The sequence below is a fragment of the Mobula birostris genome, chromosome 25, assembly GCF_030028105.1.
Source record: "Mobula birostris isolate sMobBir1 chromosome 25, sMobBir1.hap1, whole genome shotgun sequence".
Lineage (NCBI taxonomy): Eukaryota > Metazoa > Chordata > Chondrichthyes > Myliobatiformes > Myliobatidae > Mobula > Mobula birostris.
Genome location: NC_092394.1, coordinates 25,968,754 through 25,980,550, shown reverse-complemented (window position 1 = coordinate 25,980,550; position 11,797 = coordinate 25,968,754). Strand labels below are relative to the sequence as shown.

The 11,797-nt window shown below is 42.1% G+C and overlaps 1 pseudogene; it reads left to right on the top strand.

Moving 5' to 3' along the window:
- Positions 1-5,198: 5,198 nt before the first annotated feature.
- On the top strand, positions 5,199-6,280 carry LOC140187854 (craniofacial development protein 2-like; annotated as a pseudogene).
- The last annotated feature ends 5,517 nt before the right edge of the window (positions 6,281-11,797 follow it).

The window sequence follows — 11,797 nt, the reverse complement described above, 5'->3', positions numbered from 1 at the left end:
AGGGTAAGATGAAGGAACACATACCAATCCTCACAGAGGGATCAGAAGTAGAGAGATTCAGCAATTTCAAGTTCCTGGGTGTTAAGATCTCTGAGGATCTAACCTGGTCCCAACATATCGATGCAGCTGTAAAGAAGGCAAGACAGCAGCTATCTTTCATTAGGAGTTTGAAGATATTTGGTCTGTCACCTAAAGCACTTGAAAACTTCTATAGATGTTCTGTGGAGAGCATTCTGACAAGCTGCATTACTGTTAGGTATGGGGAGGGGGGCTACTGCACAGGACGGAAAGAAGCTACAGACAGTTGAAAATTTAGTCATAGTAATGTAGAAACATAGGAAAACCTACAGCACAATACAGGCCCTTAGGCCCACAAAGCTGTGCCGAACATGTCCTTACCTTAGAACTACCTAGGCTTACCCATAGCCCTCTAGTCAGCTCCATCTTGGGAACTAGCTTCCATAGTATCCAAGACATCTTCAAGGAGCAGTGCCTTAGAATGATGGCATTCATTACTAAGGACCCCCGTCACTGGGATATACCCTCTTCTCATTGTTACCATCAAGAAAGAGGTACTGAAGCCTGAAGGCACACACTCAGCAATTCAGGAACAGCTTCTTCCCCTCTACCATATGATTTCTAAATGGACATTAAACCCATGAACACTACTTCACTTTTTAAAAAAATATATATTATTTCTGTTTTTCACTATGTTTAATCTATTTAATATACATATAAGTACTTAGTGTAACTGATCTACTTATTTTTCTTTCTATATTATCATGTATTGCATTGGACTGCTGCTGCTAAGTTAACAAATTTCATGACACATGCCAGTGATAACAAACCTGATTCTGATTCTCCTTGTTCGAGACTTCTCCCATGAATGGAAGCATCTCATCCACTGACAACTAAACCATGACACTTCCATAAACAAGAAAAAATCTGCAGATGCTAGAAAACCAAGCAACACACACAAACAATGCTGAAAGAACTCAGCAGGCCAGGCAGCATCTATAGAAAAGAACACAGTCGATGTTTCGGGCCAAGACCCTTCAGCAGGCTGTCAATTGTACTCTTTTCCATAGATGCTACCTGGCCTGCTGATTTCCTCCAGCATTTTGTGTGTGTGTTGTCTGACTCTTACGTAAGTGGCTTTCACAGTCAGAAATTATGGTATTTATTGAGCATGCTCAGTTTGCACAAGGTATGGCAAAAGTTAACATCTTAAAAGTATCGGGAGGTTTTGAAGTGGCCATTTATAGACAGGCACCCCACTGTACATGCACATCTGTCATCCCTGATCTAACCATTATGTGAAACTATTTTGGAAAAAAGTGTATCTTTCATCGCATTGATGGGAATTAATTCTAATTCTCTAAATATAAAGGTCCATACAGCAGGAGATGTTACTCGGGTCATGCAGAGGGAGATAGCTTCTTGATGAGTTTTCCAATGTGATAACTAGAAGTATTCTCAACTTCACATTTCAAATAAAGAGGAAGACCTGCTGGCGAATGCTTCATCTCTGATCTGACATTTCCATTAATCTTATTCACTGATAACATCATGCTTACGGACACACAGTGAATTGCTTCAGTAGGGCTGACAGCTTTGATTTACCTCAAAACTTCAACTGAATATGTAATACCAACCTGGATCTAACAGGCACAGAAGGAAAAATTCTTCCTCCAATAGCTTATGCCACCAATAATTTTACAGCAATATATTGTATCAATATGCAAAGTTTGCATTGTTAGTTTTTAATTGATTAGCACCAATGTACAAATGATGAAAAGCTAAGAAAGTTATTAAATATTTCCCTTCAGCATTAAGATCCAGTATTATGTTGTTACGATATCTTTATAAGGAATTATTTTGTGAATTTCCAGTCTTAAGCACAATACTCAGGCAAATAGTAAAAGTTACTTATTTTGGAAATACATTTGGAACTATAAATTACCTTGATTTGCCATGCCAGTTCTATTATCTCTTTTGGTTTCACAGCTATTGGGTCGTACAGCAAAAGCCTTGAAGCTTCTTAGTGCAATGTTAGCTACAAATTGGCTATTGCATTTTAAACAGGTTGATATCAGGCCTATGCTGAAACACACAGACAGAGTTTCAGGCATTTGCTATGATTGCAAGTTCAAGACAAATGCGTTACATTTGATAACATGCCAACAAGATGCAAAAATTACAAACAATGTAATAGAATCAAAAGTATTAAATGATGGGAATAGGATTTGGTTCACACTTATAATTATGGAAATACTGATTACTAATAGCTCTGGCAATAATAGTGATATTAGCCCTAATTTAAGAATGTCAATTAACAATGCTCTAAAAATGAAATCAATCTAACAGATCTATGGGAATAAGCTCACTTCAAGTATTGCAGGAGTCCAAGAAGGTGCTTCTCATCGCCTTTTCAGGACCAATCAGAATGGCCTTTCTAGTATCCCATAAATAGATTTCAAAAAGGGATGCTTTCATCTTGCCTTCTATCCTAATGAAATTGAGAACAAAAAACTCTTAAAAGACTTGTCAATGGTGATTTCCCTTTCATAGATCCATGTTAACTCTATGTAACCATAATTGCTCTTTTGCCATTTTCATAATAGATTTCTGCATTTTTCCTACAACTGAAGATAGGTTAGCTGGTCTATCATTCATCACACATGTCCTAAATACTGTGGTGCCAACATACTGTACTATTTCCATACTGGGGTCACCCCACTGAAATCCATAGAATTTGGGAAGATGATAACCAGCACATCCATTATGCATCACTACCTTCCTTAAAAGCTTAGAATACAAGTCATCAGTTCCTGAGGATTTATCACATTCCTGGCTCATTAATTTCTCCATGACTAATAGACTAACTAATGATACTACTCATTCATTACTTCCAGGATATATTGCATACCTTCTTCCAAGAAGACAAACAGAGAAATTATTTAATTTCTCAGCCATTTCTTCATCGCTTGATGTAATTTCCCCTATCCTAGTCTGTAAGGTAGCCACACACTTTGGTTAATCACTTGGGGCAGCACATAGCGTGGCTTAACACTATGACAAAGACAGTGACCCAGGTTCAATTCTCACCGCTGTCTGTAAGGAGCTTGTACATTCTCCTGTAACGATGTTGGTTTCCCCCCACATGGGTTGGTAAGTTAATTTGTCACATAGTTGTAATTGGACGTTACAGGCTCGTGGGCCGGAAGGCCCTGTTACTGTGCTGTATCTCTAACAAAACGAAATAATAATTTCCATTATACACTTCTACAGAAGCTGTTACAAACTTTATTTGCTTCCTCCTCCCCACTCTTAAGTTCTGCCTTCCCCTTTCCAAATCAGTATCTTGATCCTTCTATGCAGAGAATTTTCCAATCACCAGAAGTATTTATTTGGTTTAATTCTCTCTTTATAGTCACAGTTGGGGTTATTTGACTGATATACTTCATTACTTGTAAACAACACCAGCCATTGTTATTTGCTGTCAAACCTTTTAATGTATTTTTCCAAATCATCAAATGCAACTGATGCTTTTGTGGGCTGTACTGTTCATTATCCAGCTGGTGGCGTAGCGGCATCAGCGCTGGACTTCAGGGTGAGACTCCCGAGTTCGAAACCGGCCGGCTCCCTTTCACACTCTCCATCCATGCCTGGGTTGAGTGTCGAGCTAACAACTTGACCTCGTAAAAAAAAACCTGGAGAGAGATGGGCCCCGCCAGGTTTCAGATGCCCAAGACCCAACGTACGATGAGCATACCAAAAAAAAAGCTTGTCATGGTGGCGCCCCGACGACTCCACCAGGAGTTAAGGGTGCACACACGCACACACACACACACACACACACACACACACACACACACACACACACATACACACACACACTGTTCATTGTAAGATTAGATTGCACAAATGCCACATATAAATTACATTGCATTTCCTTTGTTGAGCTGTTCAGTACTTCATCCAAAATTTCTATCAAGCTATTATTTGCCTCTAACAAATCTATGCTACCTTTCTCTAATCAATCCACAATCCAGTGACAACTGATTCAGTCCTGAATTAACATTGCTTGCTCTTTCCCCAACTCAAGGTTATTGGTTATCCCAAAGCTCTTTTCTGGACAGGAATGCAAGGGTTGCTATATTCCTGTCCTCAGGAACCACCCATAAGCATATGGAGATTTAAGGCTCTGCAATTTTCTCCCTTACTTTCCTCAATAAAGTTATACATCCCATCTGTACCAGGTGATTCATCCATGTTAAGTGCAACCAACATTTCTTGTATCTCCACCTTAGATATATTATAATTCATCCAGAATTTCATTTACATCTTCCTTTGCTGAGTTTCCATTAGTTCTTCTTCCTTGGTGAAGGCTCACCAATATACTCACATAGTACTTTATTTTTACCTCCATGAGTATATTTTCTTTATAGTTTCTCATTAACCCTAGCTCTTTTACAACTCTTTACCTGTCTACATGTCTATAAAGTATCTTGTGAAGCCTTTTAAACTAGCTGCAAGATATTCTTCCTGCTTTCTTTTTCATCTTCCTGATTTAACTGTTTAAGTTCACATCTGAATTTCATGTAATTAGTCTGATTCTCTCTTGTGTTACCAACTTGGCATGTTCTATGTATTTTTTCTGCTCGCTTTTTCTCTCTTATCTTTTTGGCTGTCCATCGAACTCTGGCCTTACCTTCATTACCTTTGTCCCCTTAGGAATACAGCTAGACTGTAGCTGAAACATCTTCACTTCAGAAAGCTCCCACTGTTCAATTGCCCTTTTGCCTGCCAATCCCTGATTATGGTTTATCCAGGCAAGATCGGTTCTCATCCGATTGAAACTGGCTATTATCCCATTGAATATGTTAACCTTGCGTGATCTCTATCTTTTTGTTTTACAGCTATGTATCTTTCTGGTCAGGTCAGGACCTTGCATTGCTACTGGTGCCACGCAGCCCAGTATTACCTGTCTCGGGTCGGGTTGTCGGCGACTCAGCTGGCACACCCCCTGGTGCACTTCGGTTAACCAGGGAGGAGGGTGTGTAGGCACCCAGCAGGACTAAAACAAAACCCGTCAAAGGGCGGATGAACTCTTTGTGAGTCAACGGCCACCTACTGTCTGTGTGAGGAGTGGCGTGCCACACAGTCTTTCGTTTTGCACCTTGTAAGGCATTACAATGACAGACAACCCAACAAACCCTGTACTGCCAGAGCCGGGAGTGCTCAGGAACTCTGTGGAACGCCCAGACCCTGGCCGAGACAGGCAGTATGAAGATGCAACCTCAAACCACACTGGGATGGTTGAGTCCGACAAAGGGGCCGAGCGATCTGCGCATCTTTTGCGTTGTAAGATAAAAACAATCATCGCAACCTTCAACGCAAACTCCATCCGCCTCTTGCCTCGATACACAGAGTTGGCATCACAGGCGAGCAGCTACGAGATCTCCATCCTGGGGCTCCAAGAACACCGTCATGTACACCCTGACCAAGAGATAAGTTTCACAGAGGTAGAGAGGATGCACCTCATCACCTCGTCCGCGTGGAGACAGCCGACGACGATGTCAGCACAAGGTGGAGTAGGGCTGATGTTGAGCCGCAAGGCGAAGGAGGCACTGAGGGGCGTAGTCTCAGTCAGTGACAGAATCCTTACTGCGGAATTTGACGGAAACCCAGCGACCTCTGTCATCATCTGTTACTCCCCGCACAACTGCAGTGAAGAGAAGGAGGTGGAGGCTTCTACAGTAAACTTCACGAAGCTGTCACTTCAATACCGGCACATAACTTCCTGGTTGTACTCGGCAATTTTAATGCCCAGGTCGGACTGGAAGATGTTCCGTACTCATACCAAGACTTTACCAACAGAAATGGACAATATCTAGTTGATTTCATCCAGGAACACAGTCTCATTGCCGTCAACACACAATTCAAGAAGCGAGCTGGTAAACTGTGGACATACGAAAACAGAGCTTGCATCTATAGGAAACAGCTTGATTACATCCTCGTAAGAACAAAATGGCGTAATTGTGTGATCAACACAGAAGCCCACAGCACCTTCAACTCGGTCAGTTCTGACCACAGAGTAGTGTCAATGCAAGTGAGACTGAGCCTGTGGCAACCCAAAGCCACAGGTCCCAAGGAGAAGGTAGACTGGAAGGCATTCTCCTCACAACCTATTCTTCAAGTCCAGTATACAGTGGAGGTGAGAAATCGCTTCAGCCCACTGGAAAGGGGGGAGGAAGAGACTGCCACCGACCGCTAACAACGGCTCATAGACGGACACACAGATGCAACAAAGAGTTTGCCTACTGTGAAGTGAATCAAGAAGAGTCGGATCTCGAAACATCCTGACGTCGTCGCAGCAAGAAGTGTGGTCAATGCTTGTCATGTCGGACTTAGAAGGAGCGAAACAGAAGAGCTAAGAGACAGGTTCAAGACAGCAAAGAAGAATCTCTTTGCCACCTACGACCGACTGAAGGAAGATGAACTAGCTGAGAGGATTACAGAGGTAGAGGCTGCTAATGAAGATATGCAACATGGAGAAGCATGGCGCCTAGTCAATGAGATCAGTAGACGGAAGAAGTCCCCATCAGGTCAAATAAGTGGTAAAACACCAGAGGACCGTCTCCTGACATGGTTTACCCACTTTAAGAACCTGCTGGGAAGCCTTCCAACGATCATGGAAGAAGAAGAAGAGGACATATTCATGATACTAACGCAAGTCAACATCGATGATGACCCATTCACCATTGAGGAACTGAAGAAGGCCAAATATGCACTCAAACAGGGCAGGAGTGCTGGACCAGATGGGATACCACCAGACATCCTGAAGAACTATGACCTGGACGACATCTTGCTGGACATATGTAATACAGCATTGATGAAAGGCGACAGACCAGAACAGTGGTCAGTCTTAAACATTAACCCAGTCCCCAAGTCTGGATGCCCCACAAAGACAGATAACTACCGCGGTATCAGCTTGACCTGCATCTTAGCACAGCTATACAATTGGATGATCTTGAACAGGATTCGCACCGCCATTGACCCCAAGCTAAGATTCAATCAGAATGGTTTTCGGCAGAAGCGCACAACAGTAATGCAAATACTTGCTCTCCGTAGGATCGTCGAAGAAGTCAAGAAGAACAACCTACCGGCCATGCTTACTTACATCGATTTTCGCAAAGCTTTTGACTCCATTCACCAAGGTAAAATGCTGAAGATCCTGAAAGCTTACGGAGTACCAGCCCATCTACTGAGAGCAATAGAGTCCAGCTATACCAAAACCATGGCGAAAGTTGTATCACCAGACGGAGAAACAGCAGTGTTCGAGCTCCTAGCTGGTGTGCTGCAAGGAGACAATCTGGCACCCTACATCTTTATAATCGTCCTTGATTACGCTCTACATCAAGCTACCAAAGATCATGACAAGCTTGGTTTTACCATAAAACCAGGGTGAACCAAAAGGGTCAGACCAGTTACGCTCACAGATCTTGATTTTGCAGATGACATAGTCCTGCTCTCTGACCAGATGGAGGAAGCACAGCAGCTACTAACAAAAGTGGAAACTGAGTGCAATAAAGTTGGACTTCACCTGAACACTAAAAAGACAGAGTACATGGCATTAAACTGCGATGAAAGTACTCTCAAGACTGTAGAGAATGATACTATTAAGAAAGTCTTTGACTACAAGTACCTCGGGTCAAGAATGATGAGTTCAGAGAAGGACATAAAGATATGGAAGGCGCTGGCGTGGAGGGCTACGAACGAAATGAAGGAAATCTGGAAGTCGAACCTGACCAGAAGGCTTAAAAAGAGGATTCTCATAGCAGTCATAGAGCCCATTCTCACATATGGATGCGAGAGGTGGACACTCACCAAGACGATGCGAAAGTCTCTAGATGGTTGCTATACACGAATGCTCCGGATGGCTCTTGACATGAGTTGGCAACAGCACATGATGAACGTCGAGCTCTATAACAACCTGCCGATGCTCACCACTAAAATCGAGACGAGAAGACTGCAACTAGCAGGGCACTGTCTACGCCACCCCGAGCTACCTGCCAGCCTAGTCACCATATGGGAGCCCAAGCACGGGAGGATGAACCCTGGATGCCCTCCCAAGACTATGGTCAACAAGCTCCTAGAAGACAGCAGCGCGGCTAATGTAGATGAACTGAACACACTGATGAGGGAGGGGGAGAAGTGGAGAGTCCGTCATCGTGCCCGACGCCGGCCCCCTAGGCCTGAGTCGACGTAGTAGTAGGAGTATGTATCTTAAATGTTAGCAGCCAGTGGTCTTGCTGATCTTATTTTTATGCCCAGGGTGATTTAACACTGTGGACCATTCCATAACACTGCTATTGAGCAAGGTTCTTGAGTAAAATACTCACTGATCATTCAGCCATGCCTTCAAAGAGTCATTCAATTTCCAGTTGGGAGTCCCAACTGACAGAACAAAATGCTTTAAAATTTCACTCTGTGTAATAGGTTGCTTGACAGACAGGTCTTGTAATTGTGGGTTTTTTTGGTGTCTGGAAGGCAGTGTGTGAGCTAATACATATTGATAGGGTATACTTAGCAGAAAAATAGAGTCAGCATTTCAGATCAATGATCATTGACCTGTTCTGATGCAGGGTCTTCAATATGAAACGTTAACTTTGTTTCTCTTTCCACAGATGCTGCCTGCCCTCCTGGGTATTCCAGCATTTTCTGCATTGTCTTTAATCAGAACATTAATAAGAAGTCATTTCTGTTAACACTGTTCCTTTTTCTATAGATGTCATCTAATCTACTGAGAATTTTGAAGATTAAAAGGTTAAAGATTAAAGATTATTTTTATTTGTCACATGTACAGTCATGAGCAAAAGTCTTAGGCACATATAAATATCTAGGGTGTCTAAGATTTTTGCACAGTACTGTAGTAAGTTTACATACTGCTGCCACAAAAAACATATTTTATGATATATGTAAGTGATGATAAACCTGATATGGGTCTCTATTGTGAATTGAGAGATGGGAAGGGACAGGGAGAGGAGAATCATGGTTGGGAAAGGGAAAGGGAAAGGGGAGGAGCGAAAAGTGCGAGAGAGACATCCTGTAACGATCAATAAACCAATTGTTTGGAACCAAGTGACCTTGCCCGGAGTCTCAGGGCTGGGTGTGTCCAAACCTGTGCCACCATCTGCTCCTGGCACTCTTTCTCAGTGTAAGTCCCACACCCCTCCCGCGGCGCTCCACCCTCACCATTCCCAACATCCTTTGCTCCCACCAGAGTTATAAACACACTCTCTGCTCCATGTTGATAAACACAGTACTGTGCAAAAGTCTTACACTCCCTACGTATGGGCCTAAGACTTGTGAACAGTACTGTACACCAAATCATATAGTGAAGTGTGCAATTTGCATCAATGACCAACACAGTCCGAAGATTGTGCTGGGGACAGCCTGCAAGTGTTGCCATGCTGCCGGCATAAACTTAGCTTGCCCACAACGTACTATCCCTAACCATTCATCCTTGTAATGTGGGAGGAAACCTACACAGTCACAAGGAGAATGTACAAACTCCGCGCAGACAGTAGCAGAATTGATCCTGGGTCACTGGTGCTGTAAACCATTACACTAACTGCTGCACAGCCAGGCTGCCCATACCATTTTTTTTAAATTTTGGATTTTTTGGATTCAGTGTTTTGCACTGAGACTCTGAGGGAAGTACATAATAGCGATCTGCTCATCTATAAAATGATTATCTCAGCCTGAACCCAATTCAGCCATGGCCAATCTGAACCCAATCCAACCCAACTGGAACCTAAGAATCTATAATTGTGAAGATACCCAACCCAACCAGAGGACATTTGCAGACTGCTGAGGCCAGCCACTACCATTGAATCACATTATAAAGTATGAACTGCATTTGCAATATACATTTACATGGATAAGGAATTTTCTGTGGTGCGTTTGCCAGAAATGCAATGGAAACAACATTCATCAATTATAAAGAATAAAGAATTATATAGAAATAAATTTAGTAGTACAAATGTGGAATAAAACGAGTATAATTACATAAATACCAGCATGTATATACAATATAAGTAGCATTATAAAAAGTAGATTAAGTGTTTACAGTGCAGTGCAGTGACTGAGGAAATAGATAGAGGGGCTCTGGAGGGGCTAACTAGAATGGTTGATCAGATTAACTACCTGAAGGAAGAAAGTCTTAAGATGGTGTGAAGTTTGTGTTTTAATAGCCCTATAGCACTTTCCAGTTACTGTCCGCAATGATTTTTCCTGCTGCTTCTTTGTCCTGAACCTATACAAGTCCTGCAGTGATGGTAGGTTGAGCCAATAACTTTTCTTGCTGCGATAACAAGTTGAATGTAGTTTACGTAGATTGTGCACCAAACCAGACAGTAATAGCTGATGTGAAGATGCCCTCTGTGATAGCAGTGTAGAAATGCACTAGTATGCTCTGGTGAAGATGGAATTTTACCAGCTGCCACATGAAGCACATCCTTTGCCGATAAGTGACATTTCCCATCCTTATCCAATAAAGACCTTTAAAGTCAGGTGAAATTCCTTCTCCTATCCCCAAGTCGTGGTCTGATGTAGTACAAAGACTTACTTGAAACCAGTGGCATGAGTGCAAACCCAAGCCAAGGCAAATTCTGCATCCACTCTCTGGCTGCGCATCCATTGCAGACGCCATGTCACAGATATTACCCTCCCATTCTGCATTATCTATTGCCTCTTACCTGGTTGAGTGGCTGTTTAATTAAACTGGAATTCACTGAGAGTAAATCAAATAGACCTGGATAAAATGTTAAGCCTGGCTGGACAGTTTGGCCTGATGCAGACTTAACTTGATTCAGTTCAATACACATGCAGACTGACCCTACCCTAACATGACAGAAACAATTGTTCCTGTCAGACTTGGGTTTGGGTACCCAGTTGTAGGGCCCAGCAAAGCAACAAAGAGCAGAGGTAAATCAGGATGTTAGTGTGCATCACACACAAACATACAGCAGGAAATCCTGCAACTTATTGATAGTGAATACATTATTCACAGATATTAGAGAGACAGGCATGCATGTTGGAGATAGGAGCCTCTTGAGGCCGCATTGTGGATGATGCCTAAAGCGAATCCTCAGAATCATAAACAGAGCTCATTGGTTTAAATACAAAATGCATGGAATATGAAAGGCCAAGAGAATCAGAAGTTATGGAAATGTGCAAAAAGCATGATGGGAATAAAACAAGGAACACAGAAGAGATGAAATACTGAAGGAAGTAAGGAAAATAATCGAAGTAAAAATAAGAGACTGAAAAATAAAAAAGGACTGAATTAACTATTACAGAACAAATGACAGAACATTTACGGAATAAATTTACCACCTGCACAGCAATCCAAAACCAAATGGAATCGTTTAGTTCATTATTAATGAACTATTAGTTTTGTTCTGATAGTTCAGTTTAACAGCATTTATAACTGTAAGAGCACGGGTGAAGAGTTTGATTCTGGAAAAACAGAGAAAAGAAATCAGCAGAGTAAATTGCAGAGGTGGATAGATGTAAGAGTTTTTTCTTAATTTCCTGGTGAATGGTGGTGTGCTTTTGCAGAACCTTTCCTCATAATGTGCAATCAGTGATAAAACATAGAACAATACAGCACAGTTCATTCGACTCACAATGTCTATGCTGACCATAATGTTAATCTAATCTAATCCCATCTTCCTCTACAAGGTCCATATCCCTCTATTCACTGCCTCTTCGTGGGTCTGCCAAA